We start from the raw sequence: 23,264 nt of genomic DNA, 5'->3' as shown, positions 1-23,264 counted from the left end.
TCCAGTCAACATTTTTAAAAGCTTTCTCTAAGTCTACAAATGCTATAAACGTAGCTTTGCCTTTCCTTAATCTTTCTTCTAAGATAAGTCGTAGGGTCAGTATTGCCTCACGTGTTCCAACATTACTACGGAATCCAAACTGATCTTCCCCGAGGTCGGCTTCTACCAGTTTTTCCATTCGTCTGTAAAGAATTCGCATTAGTATTTTGCAGCTGTGACTTATTAAACAGATACTGTAGTTCGGTAATTTTCACATCTGTCAACACCTGCTTTCTTTGGGATTGGAGTTATTATATTCTTCTTGAAGTCTGAGGCTATTTCGCCTGTCGCATACATCTTGCTCACCAGATGGTAGAGTTTTGTCAGGACTGGCTCTCCCAAGGCTGTCAGTAGTTCTAATGGAATGTTGACTACTCCCGGGGCCTTTTTTCGACTTAGGTCTTTCAGTGCTGTGTCAAACTCTTCACGCAATATCATATCTCCCATTTCATCTTCATCTACCTCCTCTTCCATTTCCATAATATTGTCTTCAAGAACATCGCCCCTGTATAGACCCTCTATATACTTATTCCACCTTTCTGCTTTCCCTTCTTTGCTTACAACTGGGTTTCCATCTGAGCTCTTGATATTCATGCAAGTGGTTCTCTTTTCTCCAAAGGTCTCTTTAATTTTCCTGTAGGCAGTATCTATCTTACCCCTTATGAGATAAGCCTCTACATCCTTACATTTGTCCTCTAGCCATACCTGCTTAGCCATTTTGCACTTCCTGTCGATCTCATTTTTGTGACGTTTGTATTCCTTTTTGCCTGCTTCACTTGCTGCATTTTTGTATTTTCTCCTTTCATCAATTAAATTCAGTATCTCTTCTGTTACTCAAGGATTTCTACTAGCCCTCGTCTTTTGTACCTACTTGATCCTCTCTGCCTTCACTATTTCATTCCTCAAAGCTACCCATTCTTCTTCTACTGTATTTCTTTCCCCCATTCCTGTCAATTGTTCCCTTATGCTTTCCCTGAAACAGTGTACAACCTCTGGTTCTTTCAGTTTATCCAGGTCCCATCTCCTTAAATTACCACCTTTTTTACAGTTTCTTCAGTTTTAATCTACAGTTCATAACCAATTAGTGTATATAAAGGTTTCTAATTGTAATACTGGCTATTCCATCACTTGTCGTAGTTTATACGTGGAAACTCGCACTGATTTCTAATATAACCTAAGGTTTTTAATGTAATTTGTAGCTTTTCTTTTTAGGAAAGAATGTTATTTTCTCTTTTCAATATTAAATGAACTCCTTAATAAAATAAAATTTAATTTATATGTCATGTCTGAATACGGTGAAAAAGTAATTTAGCATCCCCATGATCGAAGTCACCTATGTATGATTGTATTCTATTGTATTGTATAGAACTGGGGACCTAGAAACGACTTGAGGGCTTCGTCGCCATAGTAGCCCTCAGAGGTTCACAACCCCACAACAGGCTACAGCAGTCCACTCACCCCATCGCTGCCCCACACGGAACCCAGGGTTATTGTGCGGCTCGGCCCCCGGTGGACCCTTCCCCCCCCCCCCCCCCCCCCCCCTGGGAACGTCTCACACCAGACGAGTGTAACCCTAATATTTGCGAGGCAGAGTAATTATGGTGTACGCGTACGTGGAGACAGTGTTTGCACAGCAATCGCCGACATAGTGTAACTCAGGCAGAATAAGGGCAACCAGCCCGCATTCGCCGAGGCAGATGGATAACCGCCTTAAAAGCCATCCATAGACTGGCCGGCACACCGGACCTCGACGCTAATCCGCCGGGCGGATTCGTGACGGGGATCGGCACGCCTTCCCCCCTTCCTGCAGTGTACGTATGATAGTACGGTTGTCTCCACACTGATGGTTATCCGTCTCCAACAACTGAAGATAGTTGTTGGTCTAAAGTTCCCAAAAGTCAGACTTTACACCAATGTCATCGTCGTTATTGTTTTCGCTTTAGCGGTCTTAGATCCGAAGATTGGTTTGATGTAGTTCTTCACGCTCCTCTATCCTGTGCAAGAATCTTCATCTCTTCATAACTACTGCAACTTACACCCATTTGAACCTGCTTGCTGTTGGAAAATATTGATCTCCTTCTGCAAATTTTTACCGACCTCCCACATCCTCCCCGCCGACGCACCAGCCCACACTTCCCACCACTATAAAACTGACGATTCCTTGAGAACTCACGGTGTGATCCATCAAACGATTCCTCATTTTAGTCAAAATGTGCCTTAGATTTTCTCTCCAATTCGTGTGTGTGTTGTTTGAGGTTTTCGGGCGCTAAACAGCGTGGTCATCAGCGCCCAACTCCAATTCGATTTAGTACCTCGTCCTAATGACTACACAGGTCAATGTTCACAGTTACTGCTTATTAGTAATAAAAAGTATACGCAAGCATTGACTGATAAACTCTGTAGTGGAATTTAGTGTGCTCATTGAGCTATATGCTAACCACATGACAAAAGTTAACATCGTCTCTGACGTCGATCTGTTGTAGAATTTTAGAACATGTTTTTTGCTCGCGTATCATGTCGTTTTTGGAAACCCAGAATCTACTCTGTAGGAATCAACATGGATTTCGGAAACAGCAATCGTGTGAGACCCAACTCGCTTTATTTGTTCATGAGACCCAGAAAATATTAGATAGAGGCTCCCAGGTAGATGCTATTTTCCTTGACATCCGGAAGGCGTTCGATACAGTTCCGCACTGTCGCCTGATAAACAAAGTAAGAGCCTACGGAATATCAGACCAGCTGTGTGGCTGGATTGAAGAGTTTTTAGCAAACAGAACACAGCATGTTGTTATCAATGGAGAGATGTCTACAGACGTTAAAGTAACCTCTGGCGTGCCACAGGGGAGTGTTATGGGACCATTGCTTTTCACAATATATATAAATGATCTAGTAGATACTGTCGGAAGTTCCATGCGGCTTTTCGCGGATGATGCTGTAGTATACAGAGAAGTTGCAGCATTAGATAATTGTAGTCAAATGCAGGAAGATCTGCAGCGGATAGGCACTTGGTGCAGGGAGTGGCAACTGACTCTTAACATAGATAAATGTAATGTATTGCGAATACATAGAAAGAAGGATCCTTTATTGTATGATTATATGATAGCAGAACAAACACTGGTAGCAGTTACTTCTGTAAAATATCTGGGAGTATGCGTGCGGAACGATTTGAAGTGGAATGATCATATAAAATTAATTGTTGGTAAGGCGGGTACCAGGTTGAGATTCATTGGTAGAGTCCTTAGAAAATGTAGTCCATCAACAAAGCAGGTGACTTACAAAACACTCGTTCGACCTGTACTTGAGTATTGCTCATCAGTGTGGGATCCGTACCAGATCGGGTTGACGGAGGAGATAGAGAAGATCCAAAGAAGAGCGGCGCGTTTCGCCACAGGGTTATTTGGTAACCATGATAGCGTTACGGAGATGTTTAGCAAACTCAAGTGGCAGACTCTGCAAGAGAGGCGCTCTGCATCGCGGTGTAGCTTGCTCGCCAGGTTTCGAGAGGGTGCGTTTCTGGATGAGGTATCAAATATATTGCTTCCCCCTACTTATACCTCCAGAGGATATCACGAATGTAAAATAGAGAGATTCGAGCGCGCACGGAGGCTTTCAGACAGTCGTTCTTCCCGCGAACCATACGCGACTGGAACAGAAAAGGGAGGTAATGACAGTGGCACGTAAAGTGCCCTCCGCCACACATCGTTGGGTGGCTTGCGGAGTATAAATGTAGATGTAGATGTAGATGTAGATATAGATGTAATCCTACCTGCCTACCCATCTTCATACCCATCTTCCAGCATTCTTCTGCAATACCACATTTCTATTCTCTTCTTTTCTCGAATTGTGCATCATAATTCAGTAAAATGTTATGCTCCAGACAAATATCTCTAATAAATAATCCCCATCACTTAAATTTATATTCGGGGTTAGTAGCTTCGTCTTTTTCAGAAAAGGTTTTCGTACTATAGGCAGTCTATATTTTATGTCCCCTCTAAATCGGCTATCATCGGTTATTTTTCCCTCAACAGGAAAATTCTTCTTCTACTGTTAATGTCTGATTACCTAATTAATTACGTCTGTATCACACGGTTTAATTCGACTATTTAACGGCCCCTCTTTTACCGTTGTTGCTAATTATCTTATAACCTCTTTTCAAGACATTTTGTATTCATTTAAATCGAACTTACAAATCCTTTGCCATCTCTGACTGAATTAGATTATCATGGCATACCTCAGGTTTTATTTCTTCTCCCTGTACTTTAATCCAACTTCCCAGTGTTCCGTGGTTTGCGTCATTGCTTCCTCTATGTACAGATTGCATACCATAAGGGATAGGCTACGACTCTGTTTCACTCTCTTTTCAACTTCTGCATCCCTTCCAAGTTCCTCGACTAGTCAAAAGTACTCGATAAAATTTCCAAACGTTCCCTCTGAATGCTACGAAGCAAAGACCAATGATGGGGATTTTTTTCCCTTTATCATGATTTCATGCCTCAGCTGAGGCGGGCTGGCAGCGGCCTACATATGCCCCTCTTCGGCCAAAAGACACAACATACATACACGGAAGGCACAGAAAACATAAAAAAACAAGGTAAACACATGACAAACACTGCACAAGAAGATGGAAGACACTGTAATGAAGGGTGGCACCGGTTGAAAACAGATGAAGACGTCCAGGTGGAGACACGAATGTAGTTGAAAACACTGACAAAGACCCTGTACACAAACGGAGAGACACTGACACACAGAAACACTGGCAACAAACATCGGTGAAGCACTCACACTGACGAAGGGGCGGGGGGCTGCCTCCAGGTCAAAGGGAGAGGTAGGAGGGCGGTAAGGAGGGGGGTGGGGAGGCAGTGGGAGAGGGGGGTTGAAAGCCTGGGGAGAGGGGTGGAAGCGGGAGAAGTGGGAGAGAGGAGGGGGGAAAAGGAAGGTGAGGAGGGAGAGAGGGAGCCTTGGGGGAAAAAGGGGATGGGACGGGAGGGGAGAGTCAGAGCTGGTAGGAGGGGTAGATGGACGGGAGATGGAGATATTTTTTTTTCTTTATTGTAATTTTAGCACCTCATACAGGTAGGCTGTCAGCAGCATAGTACGCCGCTCTTCAGCCTTAAGTGGTACAATCATGTGACAAAGAGGCGACATAGACAATACAATGAAAATGGCGGGCAAAAAAAAGTAGAGACAAAAACAATAAACATGAAGCCTTTCACGCTGGATGATAAAAACACTAACACTTGTTGACAAGGTGCACAGAACACGGAGGACGGCGACGGCACATGCGAACAGTGGAGTTGTAACTGCGAAAGAACGCGAAACACAAAACGAAGCACACACACGAGACACTGATGGCTATGATCTCCAGCGCACGAATGTTCACTATGCGTGTGCGAGTCCGGGGACCTGCCAAGAGAGGAGGAGGAGGAGGGGGAGTGGGAGAGCGAGAGGGGAGAGCAGAGATGCCACGGGCAGGGGAGAGAGGGGGGAGGGAGGAAGGGGGAGGGGAAGCCCGGGGGAAGAGGGGTGGAGGGAGGGGACAGGGGAAAAGGAAAGAGAAGAGAAGGGAAGGGAAGAGAAGGGAGGGAGGGTGCCAAAAGGAAAGGACACCGGAAGTGGGGGGTGGGGCAGGGTCAAAGTTGATAGGAGGGGTAGATGGAGGGGAGGAGGACATCATCAGGGAGGGGGAGCTGGCGGAAGCCACCTTGGGAGAGGGTAATAGAGATATTGCAATATTACATATTTGTACTTTTCTTTATGTCCTTCCACTAACAAGCTATGGTACCGTACACAAGACTACATTCCGTTACGTGTATTTTTCTTTCTTTTATGAAATGTACGAGCTGTACGAGCATCATGCCGACCAACTGATATCGAAAGGGACGCTCTTGTGGCACCTTGTGCTGGAAAAAATGGTAGCTTCTAGTAGTAGCTAAGAGAACAGTGTTTTATCAGAGACCGACAGATGGCAGCATATTAGCTCAGTGTAAATCAGCGAGAAGAATATTACAATTAAATATGAACATACAGTGAGACCATGATTAATATTTTAGTCGACACGTATCTGTGAAAAAGAAGCTGAACAATTATAAAAAAATATATAGATACTTTTATTTACTGTTACTGTAGAATGTAGTGCAAAAGGTTCTCTCTCTCTCTGGTGTAATATTATGAAGCAGGCACATAATTATCGGTACTATTTGCTTCTTAAAGAAAGTATAAAAGAAGTAACTGAATAGAGGTGTTTTAAGTATAACATACTTCCTAACACTGTTATGTTATCGAAGGAGTCTGTGTAGAAAACCGCTTCTGGAATTATTTTCTATCATGCTCTTGCAGACATTATGTCAAATTGAATAGAAAGGTAAAGTTAACCAGATAAAGACAGTACTATGTTATAGGAGTGCTCAGTTTTCTTTCTTGCAGGAGTAACGTGTTTCAGTTTTATTAGCAAACAAATAAAGGAGTAATTTATATTACCACATTACACATTGGTGGTAAAGGATAGATTTAATTACTTTAAATCACTTCATTGACAAACTTCTCGTGTTCCTGATCAATACCGGACACGAAAACCTAATTGAGACAAAGATTATTTTTTTTTATCGAATGTAGCACTCTTCCCTAGAGACGAGCCACAAACGAGAAACAAGAGACTTTGGTCCTGCGGTAGCATCAAATGTTATTCATTCTTACATTCTTTAACTAGAACTAGGTTCTTATGATATTTTTCGGAAGGACTAGCATATAATTTAAATACATATAAATACTTCTTTTGAAAAAAACTATATTAATTACAGTAATTAGTTAAAGTCATATTTATACACATATCTCTCGAATAGAGAATATTTTAATAACTAAATGATTATGTTGTTGTTGTGGTCTTCAGTCCGAAGACTGGTCTGATGCAGCTCTCCAAGCTACTCTATCCTGTGCAAGCCTCTTCATTTCAGAGTAACTACTGCTATCTAAATCTTTCTGAATCTGCTCACTCTATTCATCTCTTTGTCTCCCTCTACGATTTTTACCCCCAACGCTTCGCACCAGTACTAAATTGGTGATCCCTTGATGTCTCAGAATGTGGCCTACCAAACGATGCCTTCTTCTACGAAAATTCTTTTCTCCCCAATTTTATTCAGAGTCTCTTCATTAGTTACGTGATGTACCCTCAGCATTCTTCTGTAGCGCCGCATTTCAAAAGCTTCTATTTCCTTCTTGTCTAAATTGTTTATCGTCCATATTTCACTTCCATGGCTACACTACTTACAAATACTTCCAGAAAAGTCTTCGTGACACTTAAATCTATACTCGATGCTAGCAAATTTCTCTTCTTCAGAAACGCATTTCTTGTCATGGGTAACACCTTATTTCCTCTCTTCTTCGACGTTTCTCAGTGAATTAGCTGTCCAAATAGCAAAACTCATCTACTACTTTAAATGTTTCATTTTCTAATCTAATTCCTCCAGCTTGACCTGACTAATGCGATTACATTCCATTATCCTCGTTTAGCTTTTGTTGATGTTCATTCTATATATCCACCTTTCAAGACAATGTACATTCCGTTCAGTTGCACTTCCAAGTCCTTTGCTATCTCTGACAGATATACAATGTCATCGGCAAACCTCAAAGTTTTTATTTTTTCTCCTTGAACTTTAATTCCTACTACAAATTTTTCTTTTGTTTGCTTTACTGCTTGCTCAGTACACATATTGGACAACATTGGGAATAGGCTACAACCCTCTCTTCTCAACCACTGTTTTCCTTTCATGTCCCTCGACTCTTGTAACTGCCACCGGGCTTCTGTACAAATTGTAAATATCCTTTCGCTCCATTTATTTTACCCTTGCCACAGTTAGAATTTAAAAGAGAGTATTTCAGTGAACAACGTCAAAAGCTTTCTGAGAGTCTACAAATGCTATAAATGTAGCTTTACCTTTGCTTAACCCATCATCTAAGATAATTTGTAGGGTCAGTCGTGTCTCGCGCGTTACTACATTTCTACAAAATACAAACTGATCTTTCCCAAGGTCAGCTTCTATCAGTTTTGTGTTATAATTTGCAATCGTGACTTATTAACCTGACAGGTCGCTAATTTTCACCTCTGTCAGTACTTGCTTTCTTTGAAGTTGGAGTGATTACATCTCTCTTGAAGTCTGAGGGTATTTCTCTTGTCTCATACATCTTGCTCATTAGATGGGAGAGTTTTGTCACGGGGTGCTCTACCAAGGCTATCAGTAGTTCTAACGTAATGTTGTCTACTCGTGGGGCCTTGTTTCGACTTAGATGCTTCAGTGTTCTGTCAAATTCTTCACGCAGTATCATATCTCTCATCTCATATTCATCTACATCCTCTTCCATTTCCCCTAATACATCTCCCTTGTGTAGACCCTCTATATACTTCTTCCACCTTTCTGCTTTCCCTTCTTTGCTTTGCACTGGTTTTCCATCTGAGCTCTTGATATTGTAGCGGCACCACAGTTTAAGATAGGGAAGTTAGATTCGGTGCAATATTTCTGAATGCACAAGTACCAATGGTTGTGAAGTAGAATGGAGGCCACAAGGCCGTCGAACCGCTGAAAAGCGTAAACGCAGCGGTCGCATGGCGCAAGCTACAGGTAGAAGGCGCCCATGGTGTGGTGCGTACATGACTTGGTGTGGCGCGTTAGCAAAACAAAGGCGCACAGCCGAGTATAAATAGGTGCCGTTTTCTAACGAGATTCATTCAAGTGTGGCAGCTCTCCTAGACGGCGAGGTGTGTCACACCGCCGGCTTCACGTAGCAACAGATGAGGCACCAGCATCCCAGTCCACAGCGGGTCGTTGGTTTGACCCTCTGAGGCCGACGCGGGGTCCGCAGCAAGCCAGTGCGGGCCACTCTTCGGCTCGCTACCGCGGGCAGTCGTCTCGGCCCCCAACACACTCTGGAGACTTGCCGAGGCGAGGGCCGCAGATTCGGACTTCGGATCGCGGGCGGTCGTTGCCGCCACATTCTCAGCTATGCCAGCGAGGAAGAAGCAGCAGTGGGGCCAGCCTACAGCTCCCGGCGGAGCAGTGCGGAAATAACGACCATGGTGGCCCCTGAGTCGGCTGCTGGCGCAGCCATCCTGACGTAATGGGAACTCCGCTGGTGTACTAGGCTCGACACAGCAGCGCGTTGCACTGAGTCGCTGGGGCATTGGCCTCAGCATTGCGGGACCCTGTGACGCAGGCCGAGGTGAACAGGGCACTGTAGCTAAAAAACAATAAATCATTTGGAAAGTTCTAGCCGAGTTTTAATACGGCAACTCCTGGCACCCAGCCACAACAATATTCATACAGGTGGTTCTCTTTCTCCAAAGGTCTCTTAAAATTTCCTGTAGACAGCCTCCACTTTTTCCCTAGTGATGTGTTAAATTCTTACATTTGTCATGTAGCCATTCTCGCCTTTCCATTTTGCACTTCCTGTCAATCTCATTTTTTAGACGTTTGTATTTACTTTCGCCTGCTTCATCTACTGCATTTTTATATTTTCTCCTTTCATGAGTTAAATTCAATATCTCTCGTGTTACCCAAGGATTTCTACTAGCCTTCATCTTTTTACCTACTTCATCCTCTGCTGCCTTCACTATTTCGTTTCTCAGAGCTACCCATTTTTCTTCTACTGTATTCCTTTCCTCTGTTCTTGTTAGTTATTACCTATTGCTCTCTCTGAATCTCTCTACATCCTCTGGTTCTTTCAGACAACCCAGGTCTTATTTCTTTCCTACTTTTTTGCAATTTTAATCTGTAGTTCAGAACCAATAAATTACGGTCAGAGTCCACATCTGACCTCTGAAATGTCTCACAATTTAAAATCTAGTTCGGAAATGTCTGTCTTATCATTATACAGCGTGCTTCCGTAAGGGCTTGCAAAAATTTAACGGGACATAGAGGATGCTCCACTGAACAATTTTAGTAGGAAACCTGGGGTCGGAAGAGCCAGCTTAAGGAGATAATAGGAATAAAATCACATTACCGCGTACTTTTTTATTTAGAATAGTTAACTGCAAATACCATCACTGACACAATGAACATACCATTTGTGCTCTACCTTACAAAATATGCTGAACCTGATGGCCTTCAGCATGACATCGGCGAACAAGAATCTGACGCACCTTGACAAATATGCCTGGTGTGTTTCAAATCACATCACAGGCAGCTACAATTCTGGCAACTAATTCCATTTCCGTATCCACTGGGGTCTCATACACAAGTGACTTTAGATATCCCCATAGGAAATAATCAAGGGGATTTAGGACAGGTGCCCTCGCAGGCCATGGAATAAGACCTCCCCTCCTAATCCAGCGACAGCAGGAAATACTGTACCAGTACTGCTCCATTGTATTGTACTGTACGTCTCTGAATATAGCCTTGAGTAATGAATGGGTCTGTTATTGATTCATACCACGTTCTGTTGTGGGAAAATGTAAATACGATACAACAGAGCCACCGTATTGACAAGTGAAGTAAATAAAACCTGCATCATGACTTCCTGGTAATTAGGGTCGTCCTCCTTGTTTCCTTGCAAGAAATAAAGAATTTACATGTAAATAAACAGCACAGTACGTGTAAACTTGTACGCATGTTAGCTGTAAATAAGCTGGGAAGCAGTAATGTTGGAAAGCTGGAAAGTTGCGGTAAGTCCCTATGGGACCAAACTGCTGAGATCATCGGTACCCTAGACTTACACACTACATAATCTAACTTAAACTAAATTACGCGAAGGACAATATACACACTCATGCCCGAGGGAGGACTCTAACCTCCGACGAGGGGCTCCGCGCGAACCGTTGCAAGGCGCCCCAGACCGCGCGGCTACCCCGCGCGACAGCAGTAATGCTAGACAAAGTGGTAGATAAGTTTACTTTCGTATCTCGTTAAGCTGGTTTCTCCGACCCCAGGTTCCCTATATCAAATTGTTCAGTGGACGGTTCTCTATGTCCTGTTACATTTTTGCGCGCTCTTACGGAAACACCCTGTATAATCAATCCAAAACCGGCGTCTCCAGGTCTCTTCCAGGTAAACAATCTTCTTTCATGATTCTTAAACCAAGTGTTAGCTATGATTAAATTATATTCTGTGAAAAATTCTACCAGGTGGCTACCTCTTCCATTCCTTTCCATCAATCCATATTCACCTACTATTTTCCCTTCCTTTTCCTACTATCGAATTCCATTCCCTCATGGATATGAAATTTTCGTCTCCCTTAACTATCTGAATAATTTTTTTTTTATTCTCGTCATACATTTCTTCAATCTATTCATCATCTGCGGAGCTAGTTGTCATATAAACTTGTACTAGTGTGGTGGGTGTAGCCTTCACGTGTATATTGGCTACAATAATGGGTTCACTACGCTGTTCATAGTAGCTTATCGACGTTTCTTTTCTTTAATTTATTATTAAACCTACTCCTGCATTACTGCGCATGGTCTGGGGCGTGTTGTCACGGTCTGCGCGGCACTTCCGTCGGAGGTTGGAGTCCTCCCTCGGGGATGGGTGTGTGTATTGTCCATAACGTTAGTTAGTTTAAGTTAGATTAAGTAGTGTGTAAGCTTAGGGACCGATGACCTAAGCAGTTTGGCCCCATAAGATCTTACCACAAAATTACAAATTTTTACTGTAAAGACTGTTGCCCCTTCTCAGGAACCACACGTTTGTTTTCCCTCTCAACTGATACCCTTCCGTTGTGGTTGCACCCATGTTACGGCTATCTGTATCACTGAGACACGCAAGCCTAAATGATCATATTCGTTATGTTTCTGCCGTTTAAAGAAGTAAAGAATATTTCTTATGCAATGTAGTTCTTTCGTGTTACATCTCTCATAATTTTGTATCTCATTTCGTTTACTGGAAAATGACAAATATCGACCTTTCGTTTGAAATCGCAATACGAACTTCACCCTTACGCAACAGTGAGTTCCTGTAATCTATTGTTACTGTATGAGTAGGTATACTGGGAGTCACGAACGATGGAGGACGTATTTAGGTTTGTTCTGCGCATCTGCGTCACGGTTTCTCCATAAACCAATGAGCGTTCAGCAGTGTTCTCAGCATTCTGTTGTGAACGTCGTAACAATGCGAGCATTAAACCCGATCGATCGTAGCGATCTATTTAGAGAATTGCTATTACATTTGATGCGAGATGTCACGGCCGATGGTGGTAAGCGACAGATTCTGCAAAAGTATGCGAGAGACAATTTGCAGTATACACACTTTTCACGAGCAGAGCACGTGTATGTGCTTACCGCAACCGTCACTTGGAACCGGCAACAATACAATCCTCGTCCGTGTCTCGAGCTGCGCAAACTCCCATCGTTCATGGATCGTACTATCGTTTCTTAAGACATTCTTCAGTGTCACATTGTGTTATTCAATCCTGTTGGAGTCGGAAGCGTGTGCAGTACAGTTCGGTAAAAATGGCTAAATTTCAAGTAAAATTACAACTGTTAGCGTCTCAATAAGGTGGTCAAAAAATGGTTCAAATGGCTCTGAGCACTATGGGACTTACCTTCTGAGGTCATCAGTCTCCCAGAATTCAGAACTGCTTAAACCTAACTAACCTAAGGACATCACACACATCCATGCCCGAGGCAGGATTCGAACCTGCCACCGTAGCGGTCTCGCGGTTCCAGCCTAGAACCGCTCGGCCATTCCGGCCGGCGACTGATGGTCAAATGCTGCTGTTAACTGTCTGTACTGTGGTGAAACAAGCGCTGTATCATTTGAGAGAGACACAGGCGAGCGAGTGTACCGGGATTTACCCCAGTTCACTGCTACTAGCGCCACATCATCATAATGCGCCTATGCGCAGCATACAAAGTATTGCGCCATAATCTAAGAATGAAATTAAAAACTTAAGTAGCTTTTCCAAACTTTGTCAATATATGCTTCAGTATGTTAATGTTAAAGTTATCAAATCTTAGAGTGATCAGATGAATATGTTTCCCTAAACACTTCGTTTTAAGAAAAAAACGAGCGGCGACAAATAATAAAGCTAGAAAACCAAAAATTTTTCAGAATGTGCAAATGTATGTCACAATCAACTGTTACAAGGTTCAACTTGATCGGAACAATATTTTGGTCAAAATTGGCGTTTTTACGAAAAAATGAAGGCGCTATATATTAGACTCAGGAATATGAAAAGTCGTATGAAGCAACAGTTTGATATACAAAAATTAACTACGTGACCCCATTAAGCTATCTCTAATCATTTTCGAGTAATTTAATAAAAACTAGATTTGGAATTAAAACATTCTTATTTCTAATAGATTAAGTATCACTTACATCAATGCTAGAAAGTTCTGATTGCAGCACTTGATTACATCCATTAAATAATGAAGATATAACAATCAATGCAAGGTCTCTTAAAGATGTAGTTCAGAGGTCATGTTCTACTGTCGGTTGCTTTCTAAAAATTCTAGCCGGCGTAGTTTAAATGCAGTCGAGGTAAAATGTTTTCTGTAATTAAAGACAACTTAAGTCCATTCATATAAAAATTACGAACATTCTAAATTGATACACAACAGATTTATTAAATAATATGTGTCCGAGAAAGTCGCCATTTAGCCGGCCGCTGTGACCGAGCGTTTCTAGGCGCTTCAGTCCGGAACCGCGCTGCTGCTACGGTCGCAGATTCGAATCCTGCCTCGGGCATGGATGTGTGTGATGTCCTTAGGTTAGTTAGGTTTAAGTAGTTCTAAGTCTAGGGGATTGATGACCTCAGATGTTAAGTCCCATAGTGCTTAGAGCCATTTGAAAGTGGCCATTTAGATGCTGCTACCGGGGCATACAGCAGATGACGGTAAATGTCCCCTTCGGCCGTCCGCTGCGCTTATATCCAAATACGGCCTGAGAGGCAGTGAAACACTACTTCTCACCGAGCTATCATTCGGTCCGCGTCAGTCAAAAGCCGACTTATACGCCGCCTCGAATGAAGTCACAGCCAGTCAGCTGCTAAACGCATGTTTTCGGTTCAAATACGAAGTGAACTAGCGAGGACTGTACATCGCCCTGGATCGTTTAGATTTCATGACAGTAACTGTTTGTGTGCCGATCGTCACGTTAACAAAACCGCGTGTCAGGTGGTAAGATTATTTTACACTTTTGTGGCGAACAGTTAACTTTCCAGAATGAGATTTTCACTCTGCAGCGGAGTGTGCGCTGATATGAAACTTCCTGGCAGATTAAAACTGTGTGCCCGACCGAGACTCGAACTCGGGACCTTTGCCTTTCGCGGGCAAGTGCTCTACCAACTGAGCTACCGAAGCACGACTCACGCCCGGTCCTCACAGCTTTACTTCTGCCAGTACCTCGTCTCCTACCTTCCAAACTTTACAGAAGCTCTCCTGCGAACCTTGCAGAACTAGCACTCCTGAAAGAAAGGATATTGCGGAGACATGGCTTAGCCACAGCCTGGGGGATGTTTCCAGAATGAGATTTTCACTCTGCAGCGGAGTGTGCGCTGATATGAAACTTCCTGGCAGATTAAAACTGTGTGCCCGACCGAGACTCGAACTCGGGACCTTTGCCTTTCGCGGGCAAGTGCTCTACCAACTGAGCTACCGAAGCACGACTCACGCCCGGTCCTCACAGCTGTACTTCTGCCAGTACCTCGTCTCCTACCTTCCAAACTTTACAGAAGCTCTCCTGCGAACCTTGCAGAACTAGCACTCCTGAAAGAAAGGATATTGCGGAGACATGGCTTAGCCACAGCCTGGGGGATGTTTCCAGAATGAGATTTTCACTCTGCAGCGGAGTGTGCGCTGATATGAAACTTCCTGGCAGATTAAAACTGTGTGCCCGACCGAGACTCGAACTCGGGACCTTTGCCTTTCGCGGGCAAGTGCTCTACCAACTGAGCTACCGAAGCACGACTCACGCCCGGTCCTCACAGCTGTACTTCTGCCAGTACCTCGTCTCCTACCTTCCAAACTTTACAGAAGCTCTCCTGCGAACCTTGCAGAACTAGCACTCCTGAAAGAAAGGATATTGCGGAGACATGGCTTAGCCACAGCCTGGGGGATGTTTCCAGAATGAGATTTTCACTCTGCAGCGGAGTGTGCGCTGATATGAAACTTCCTGGCAGATTAAAACTGTGTGCCCGACCGAGACTCGAACTCGGGACCTGTTGCCTTTCGCGGGCAAGTGCTCTACCAACTGAGCTACCGAAGCACGACTCACGCCCGGTCCTCACAGCTTTACTTCTGCCAGTACCTCGTCTCCTACCTTCCAAACTTTACAGAAGCTCTCCTGCGAACCTTGCAGAACTAGCACTCCTGAAAGAAAGGATATTGCGGAGACATGGCTTAGCCACAGCCTGGGGGATGTTTCCAGAATGAGATTTTCACTCTGCAGCGGAGTGTGCGCTGATATGAAACTTCCTGGCAGATTAAAACTGTGTGCCCGACCGAGACTCGAACTCGGGACCTTTGCCTTTCGCGGGCAAGTGCTCTACCAACTGAGCTACCGAAGCACGACTCACTCCCGGTCCTCACAGCTTTACTTCTGCCAGTACCTCGTCTCCTACCTTCCAAACTTTACAGAAGCTCTCCTGCGAACCTTGCAGAACTAGCACTCCTGAAAGAAAGGATATTGCGGAGACATGGCTTAGCCACAGCCTGGGGGATGTTTCCAGAATGAGATTTTCACTCTGCAGCGGAGTGTGCGCTGATATGAAACTTCCTGGCAGATTAAAACTGTGTGCCCGACCGAGACTCGAACTCGGGACCTGTTGCCTTCGCGGGCAAGTGCTCTACCAACTGAGCTACCGAAGCACGACTCACGCCCGGTCCTCACAGCTTTACTTCTGCCAGTACCTCGTCTCCTACCTTCCAAACTTTACAGAAGCTCTCCTGCGAACCTTGCAGAACTAGCACTCCTGAAAGAAAGGATATTGCGGAGACATGGCTTAGCCACAGCCTGGGGGATGTTTCCAGAATGAGATTTTCACTCTGCAGCGGAGTGTGCGCTGATATGAAACTTCCTGGCAGATTAAAACTGTGTGCCCGACCGAGACTCGAACTCGGGACCTGTTGCCTTTCGCGGGCAAGTGCTCTACCAACTGAGCTACCGAAGCACGACTCACGCCCGGTCCTCACAGCTATACTTCTGCCAGTACCTCGTCTCCTACCTTCCAAACTTTACAGAAGCTCTCCTGCGAACCTTGCAGAACTAGCACTCCTGAAAGAAAGGATATTGCGGAGACATGGCTTAGCCACAGCCTGGGGGATGTTTCCAGAATGAGATTTTCACTCTGCAGCGGAGTGTGCGCTGATATGAAACTTCCTGGCAGATTAAAACTGTGTGCCCGACCGAGACTCGAACTCGGGACCTTTGCCTTTCGCGGGCAAGTGCTCTACCAACTGAGCTACCGAAGCACGACTCACGCCCGGTCCTCACAGCTTTACTTCTGCCAGTACCTCGTCTCCTACCTTCCAAACTTTACAGAAGCTCTCCTGCGAACCTTGCAGAACTAGCACTCCTGAAAGAAAGGATATTGCGGAGACATGGCTTAGCCACAGCCTGGGGGATGTTTCCAGAATGAGATTTTCACTCTGCAGCGGAGTTCGAGTCTCGGTCGGGCACACAGTTTTAATCTGCCAGGAAGTTTCATAACAGTTAACTTTGATTATTAGAAATGTTCAAATGTGTCTGAATTCCTAAGCGACCAAACTGCTGAGGTCATCGGTCCATAGACTTACACACTACTTAAACTAACTTAAATTAATTTATGCAAAGAACAACAGACACCCATGCCCGAGGCAGGACTCGAACCTCCGGCGGGAGGGGCCGCGCAATCCGTGACATAGGGCGACCACTCCGCGCGGCTTATTGGAAATCAGATCACCTCTGAACTGTTTATAGTTCTGTTTCTGATAGAGACATTATTATTATTATTATTATTATTATTATCAGGAGTATTACTATGTTGTGCACGTGAAATGTCATCAAATATATGAATCAGTAATGGAACTTTTCTTTTATCTTAATTCCTGATCCTCTCTGAGTAAACAAGGAGTAGAAGCATTTCTTTCAGTGAGCACAAGAAGAATGTGGACTTGTAGACTGGAAACTATGGTCAGAATGTCCTCCTTTGCTTTCTGGCTGACCGCAAAAGTAGTTTTAAGGCTCTCGTAAAAGACGGTGTTGAACAGATACAATATTTCTTAACATTAAAATACACCCGCCGCCCCATAGTACAGGGTAAGCGTAACTGCGGAGAAGTAATTTAAGGTTCAATGGCATGTGGCATCAGGAAAACAAAAACGTGGAGTACAACTGATTGAAGGCGGAAAAATATTACAGCAAAAGCTCCTAGGGGAATCCCGCCAGTCTTATTCATCATTCCTCGAGGAAATTTGCACAGCTGTCCTTTGTGCCGATACTCCCTTAAGTAAATTGAAGCATCCGGAATTTCGTGAAATATTAGAAAATACAAAGATAAATCTCTTCCTTATTCTACCACATTAATAAAGGACTGTGTCACCCAAAGCTACGAAAAGACAGTGCAACAAATCAGGCCGCGAGTTACAAATATGTCATTGTGGGAACTTTGGAAGAAGATGGTCTAGACGAAATGTTTCTAATTAACTGTGAAAATTTAGAAAAAGTATATTTTTCCACCGTTAGCAAATTCTTCTAGAGATCTATGGATGCCATTATTATGGACCGAAGGCGTTAAGCATGATAATGCTTCGCCTTATATGGTGAGGGCTACTTCAGCAAAAGCGTTGTATAGCAAACTGGGAAATGCGAGTTGTTTAGTTCGCACCTTACTCAGAGTTGCAGAAGAGATTCGTAGTAAATTCTGTGAAGTTCACAAATTTATTTGGTGTATCAAAAAGGTATCTTTGAAAGGCCCTTCAAGTAAGTTGTTAGCTCGAGACACATCCTTACCACCATCTCTGTTTTGACAAGATGGGGATTCTGGACTGATGCCTACAACTATTACTGCCAGAACTTGAACATTGTGAAAAGCATCATTCATTCAATCGACAGCAGTGAAGCCGATTCAGTTGGACTAGTGCAAAAATTAAATACGCTGGAATTTCCGGCAAACTTTAGTACATAAAATCAATTTCTGGATTTATTTCTGCTGCCGCAACTGCTTTGGAGCAATCAGAAGTACAGCTGGTGAAGCGAACAGAAGAAGTGAAAAAAACTGTGACTAAATTAGAAGCTGTTTGTGGTATAGTGGGAAAGGAAGTATCAAAGAAAATGTAAAATGTCTTAGAAAAAAACGAAGGGGATTATAACTGTGCTCAACTTCAATGATTTCATTGGGTGAAAAGTTCTCTCTTCATGATTTTGACTGATATGGTAGCGCACATTTTAAATATGCTCCTCTTGTGTCAGATGAAGTAGAAAGAAGTTTTTCGAAGTACAAGGTTTTGTTAGCTGTAACAGGAAATCTTTTTTATTTGAAAATTTGCGCAACATATTCATTGTATATTGCAACTCAGATTCATAAACTGAGTAAAACTGAGGATATACAACGAAAAAAAATCGTTGGTTAACTACGGTCTGATAATGTTAATAAAAAGCATAATACATCAAACTACGTAGTTTAGGTTGCCTCTCATGTGCATTTTATTCTTAAATAAATAGCTCATAATTGTAAACTGGCTTACTAACTTACTTTACAACAGGAATGTTGTTAGGTCATATTTTTATGTTATTATGCATATTTTTATAAATAGTTGGTCCTAACAGCATATTTTTGTGTGCATATTATGGTGAGTTTTGGGTCATAAAATCCTAACCCTCTCAATAACATTCTGTTGCTTGTTGTCTCAGCAACAAGTCTGAGAATATTAAATCTTCACTGCCGTTCGAGTATTTCAACTGGAACTCGTAAAAATTGACGCCTTTGCGATAGCAACAGCAGATTTTGATATCATTTCCTTGTTATTGGGATTCCTTGTTACTATTAATAACTTATGTTTACTTATGGACTTAAGGTGAACGTAGTAGATTAAGATGTATAAATAAGAGATGATACTGCCTTGAGTTTATGTTTTACAGTAAAATACAAACCAGATAAAGAGTATTCAACAGAGCAGAGGATTTGTAACTTGCAGTTGTGAATGGACTGAGCTGTTGGTGGTGATTCATTGAAGGAAATCTGGACAATAATGCGAGGGGCCAAAACAGTGCAAGGAATAAGATAAATTACTGCAAAACTTGACTGCTTGTGTATGAGTATAACTACACGTGAAAGTGCGAAATTGAGCGATTGACAAACAAGAGAACAACATGTAACTTGTACAGAGTAGTGCATGGACGGTGACTTTTTCGCAAATTTCTCAAAATGAGTGACGATGAGAATGTGCTAACACTTTTGGAAAAGTTTATTGACAATCAAGAAAATGAGAAACATAAGGCGAGAGAAAATAGAAGAAAAGAAAGATAATAAGACTCAAACCGATTCGAAAGTTATACACAAGAAATTAATACCGGTCTACAATAACAATTAGAATATTTTTCATGTAAGCCAGATAGTTGATTTGGTTCAAGATTGAACATGGTAGACGAGTAACAGCTATGAATGCTTCTGTTGCCGAGCTTATAGGAAAGGTACACCAAAACAGTGATGAGGTTGGAAAATTGCGAACTCTATCCAGTGTTCGATTACGAGGTACATCAGTGAAACAAGAAAGTCATTTTGTCTAGCATGGATTACAGTGACTGAACATAAAGGTAGTCGCGGATAACAGAAGTTCAGACTTGGATTGTAATAAGGCGAAAAGAATGTGACCTGTCGGTCGACATGTTTGTTTAACTGGTGTTGAATTACTAGAAAACGTAACAACGCAACATATTAAACCAGTTAGTTGTGACAGCGGTAGTAAATTCCTGTTCATAAAAAATCTTAACTTCGTAACAGAAAAGAAGTATTGGACTTCGCCCGTAAGTTTAGCGTGTTTGTAGGGAACTAACACTGTTAATTGTGTCCAAAGCTTGTCAAGCCGAGGCGACGATTAACACATTATTCCCTTGAGAAGCTATTACATGACACAGATAAATTAACACACGAAGATCAACAACATGTAAACAACATACCAATAACATAAACTTTATGAAACATGATCATCATGTACCAAAATAAAAAACTGAAACAAATACACGTAACAGACTTAGAATTAAGATACGTGGAACTTTATATAAAACATACGAATAATACACAGTAATTATATTCATCAAAGAGAAAGACAAAAAAATATGTAAAGTGGGCACCAACTCAAACAGCTGATCACGCAGAACAGTACATGTTCATGATACACTTTACTAGACTAACATGGGCCACGTCGGATGTGTAACAACACAGCAATATTAGCAACTAACTTAGCGTCCGCTGTTTCGCTCGCGCAGACTGTATGGTCGGCTCAGATTTTTTTAAATCGAATTTTTGTGATGTTCACAAACTACGACACTCTCTGAATGTTTTACGCTAAGTAAGGCCATAGAAGCATGACTTTCCTGACTGTAATGCTGACCAAAAAGCGATTCTGGTAGCTGATTTTTGTTAATCATGCCATTTGCTTTCTTGTGATGATATTTCCACAGAAACTTTCATCCTGTAACGGTCACTTCTTTATATCTAACCGAGAAATTAAACATAAAAAATATAGATTTAGCTTTAAATTTGGCTAACAAAACAATACTTTCTTAAAAATTTTCATCCCATTTTTCACTCCCTTTGGAATTGAATTTTCAGAAACATTGAGTTTCTAACAGAGAAGCAAACTACATGTTTTCCAAAGATTTAGCTACAAAAATGCTTGCATACCGAAGTATTTCCATAAAAATTTCATCCCCTATTTCAGTCCCATAGGGGTTGAATTTTTAAAAAAACGTGAAACACGATTTTTCTTATTTCTAACCGAGAAACCAAATACACATTTTTTTAGGTTTAACTTTAAAAATGCTTTTATAATGACATATTTTAATAAACATTATCTTCCCATGTTTCACCACGTTAAAGGTTGGATTTCTAAAAACACTGTAACACGTATTTTTTATTTATAACCAAGAAGTCATATAGCAATTTTCATAGATGTTACTTTAAATGTACTTTACTTTATCTTTAAAAAAGATTTATTCTCAAAAAGAAATTTCGCCCTGTGTTTCACTCCCATAGGGATCAAATTTCCAGAAATGCCGAAACACATATTTCTTTATGTCCGACTGAGAAATCAAATAGCAGTTTTCGTAGGCCTAGCTTCAAATTGCCTTCATAGCGATATATTTTCAAAAAACCTTTCATGCTCTATTTCATCGCTCTTGGGGTGGAATTTCGAAAAATCCCTTCTTAAACGACGCCTACGATATAAGTTTAGGTTTCTATCCTCAGCTGTTTAGGCTGAGCGATGATGAGTCAGTCAGTCTGGCATTGCTTTATATAAACAGGGGGGGTCCATTGATCGTGACCGGGCCAAATATCTCACGAAAAAAGCGTCAAACGAAAAAATTACATAGAAAAAAAATGGTTCAAATGGCTCTGAGCACTATGGGACTCAACATCTTAGGTCATAAGTCCCCTAGAACTTAGAACTACTTAAACCTAACTAACCTAAGGACATCACACACACTCATGCCTGAGGCAGGATTCGAACCTGCGACCGTGGCAGTCCCGCGGTTCCGGACTGCAGCGCCAGAACCGCTAGACCACCACGGCCGGCCTACATAGAACGAAACTTGTCTAGCTTGAAGGGGGAAACCGGATCGCGCTATGGTTGGCCTGCTAGATGGCGCTGCCATAGGTCAAACGGATATCAACTGTGTTTTCTTAAACAGGAACCCCCATATTTTTATTACATATTCGTGTAGTATGTAAAGAAATATGAATGTTTTAGTTGGAACACTTTTTCTTTTTGTGATAGATGGCGCTGTAATAGTCACAAACATATGGCTCACAATTTTAGACGACAGTTGGTAATAAGTAGGTTTTTTAAATTAAAATACAGAATGTAGGTACGTTTGAACATTTTATTTCGGTTGTTCCAATGTGATACATGTACCTTTGTGAACTTACCATTTCCGAGAACGCATGCTGTTACAGCGTGATTACCTGTAAATAGCACATTAATGCAATAAATGCTCAAAATGATGTCCGTCAACCTCAATGCATTTGGCAATACGTGTAACGACATTCCTCTCAACAGCGAGTAGTTCGCCTTCCGTAATGTTCGCACATGCATTGACAATGCGCTGACGCATGTTGTCAGGCGTTGTCGGTGGATCACGATGGCAAATATCCTTCAACTTTCCCCACAGAAAGAAATCCGGGGACGTCATATCCGGTGATCGTGCTTCGACGATCAATCCACCTGTCATGAAATATGCTATTCAGTACTGCTTCAACCGTACGCGACCTATATGCCGGACATCCATCATGTTGGAAGTATATCACCATTCTGTCATGCAGTGAAACATCTTGTAGTAACATCGGTAGAACATTACGTAGGAAATCAGCATACATTGCACCATTGAGATTGTCATCGATAAAATGGGGGCCATCCTCCCATAATGCCGCACCATACATTAACACGCCAAGGTCGCTGATGTTCCACATGTCGCAGCCATCGTGGATTTTCCGTTGCCCAATAGTGCATATTATGCCGGTTTACGTTACCGCTATTATCCTTCCTCCCATAATGCTGCACCATACATTAACACGCCAAGGTCGCTGATGTTCCACATGTCGCAGCCATCGTGGATTTTCCGTTGCCCAATAGTGCATATTATGCGCTTTACGTTACCGCTGTTGGTGAATGACGCTTCGTCTCTAAATAGAACGCGTACAAAAAATCTGTCATCGTCCCGTAATTTCTCTTGTGCCCAGTGGCAAAACCGTACACGACGTTCAAAGTCGTCGTCATGCAATTCCTTGGGCATAGAAATATGGTACAGGCGCAATCGATGTTGATGTAGCATTCTCAACACAGAAGTTTTTGAGATTCCCGATTCTCGCGCAATTTGTCTGCTACTGATGTGCAGATTAGCCGCGACAGCAGCTAAAACACCTACTTGGGCATCATCATTTGTTGCAGGTCGTGGTTGACGTTTCACATGTGGCTGAACACTTCCTGTTTCCTAAAATAACATAACTATCCCACAAACGGTCCGGACACTTGGATGATGTCCAGCATACCGAGCACCATACATAGCACACGCCCCTTGGGCATTTTGATAACAATAGCCGTACATCAA

Source organism: Schistocerca cancellata, chromosome 3 (genome assembly GCF_023864275.1).
Source record: "Schistocerca cancellata isolate TAMUIC-IGC-003103 chromosome 3, iqSchCanc2.1, whole genome shotgun sequence".
Lineage (NCBI taxonomy): Eukaryota > Metazoa > Arthropoda > Insecta > Orthoptera > Acrididae > Schistocerca > Schistocerca cancellata.
The sequence above is the reverse complement of the archived record's forward strand: the minus strand, read 5'-3'. Positions refer to the sequence as shown.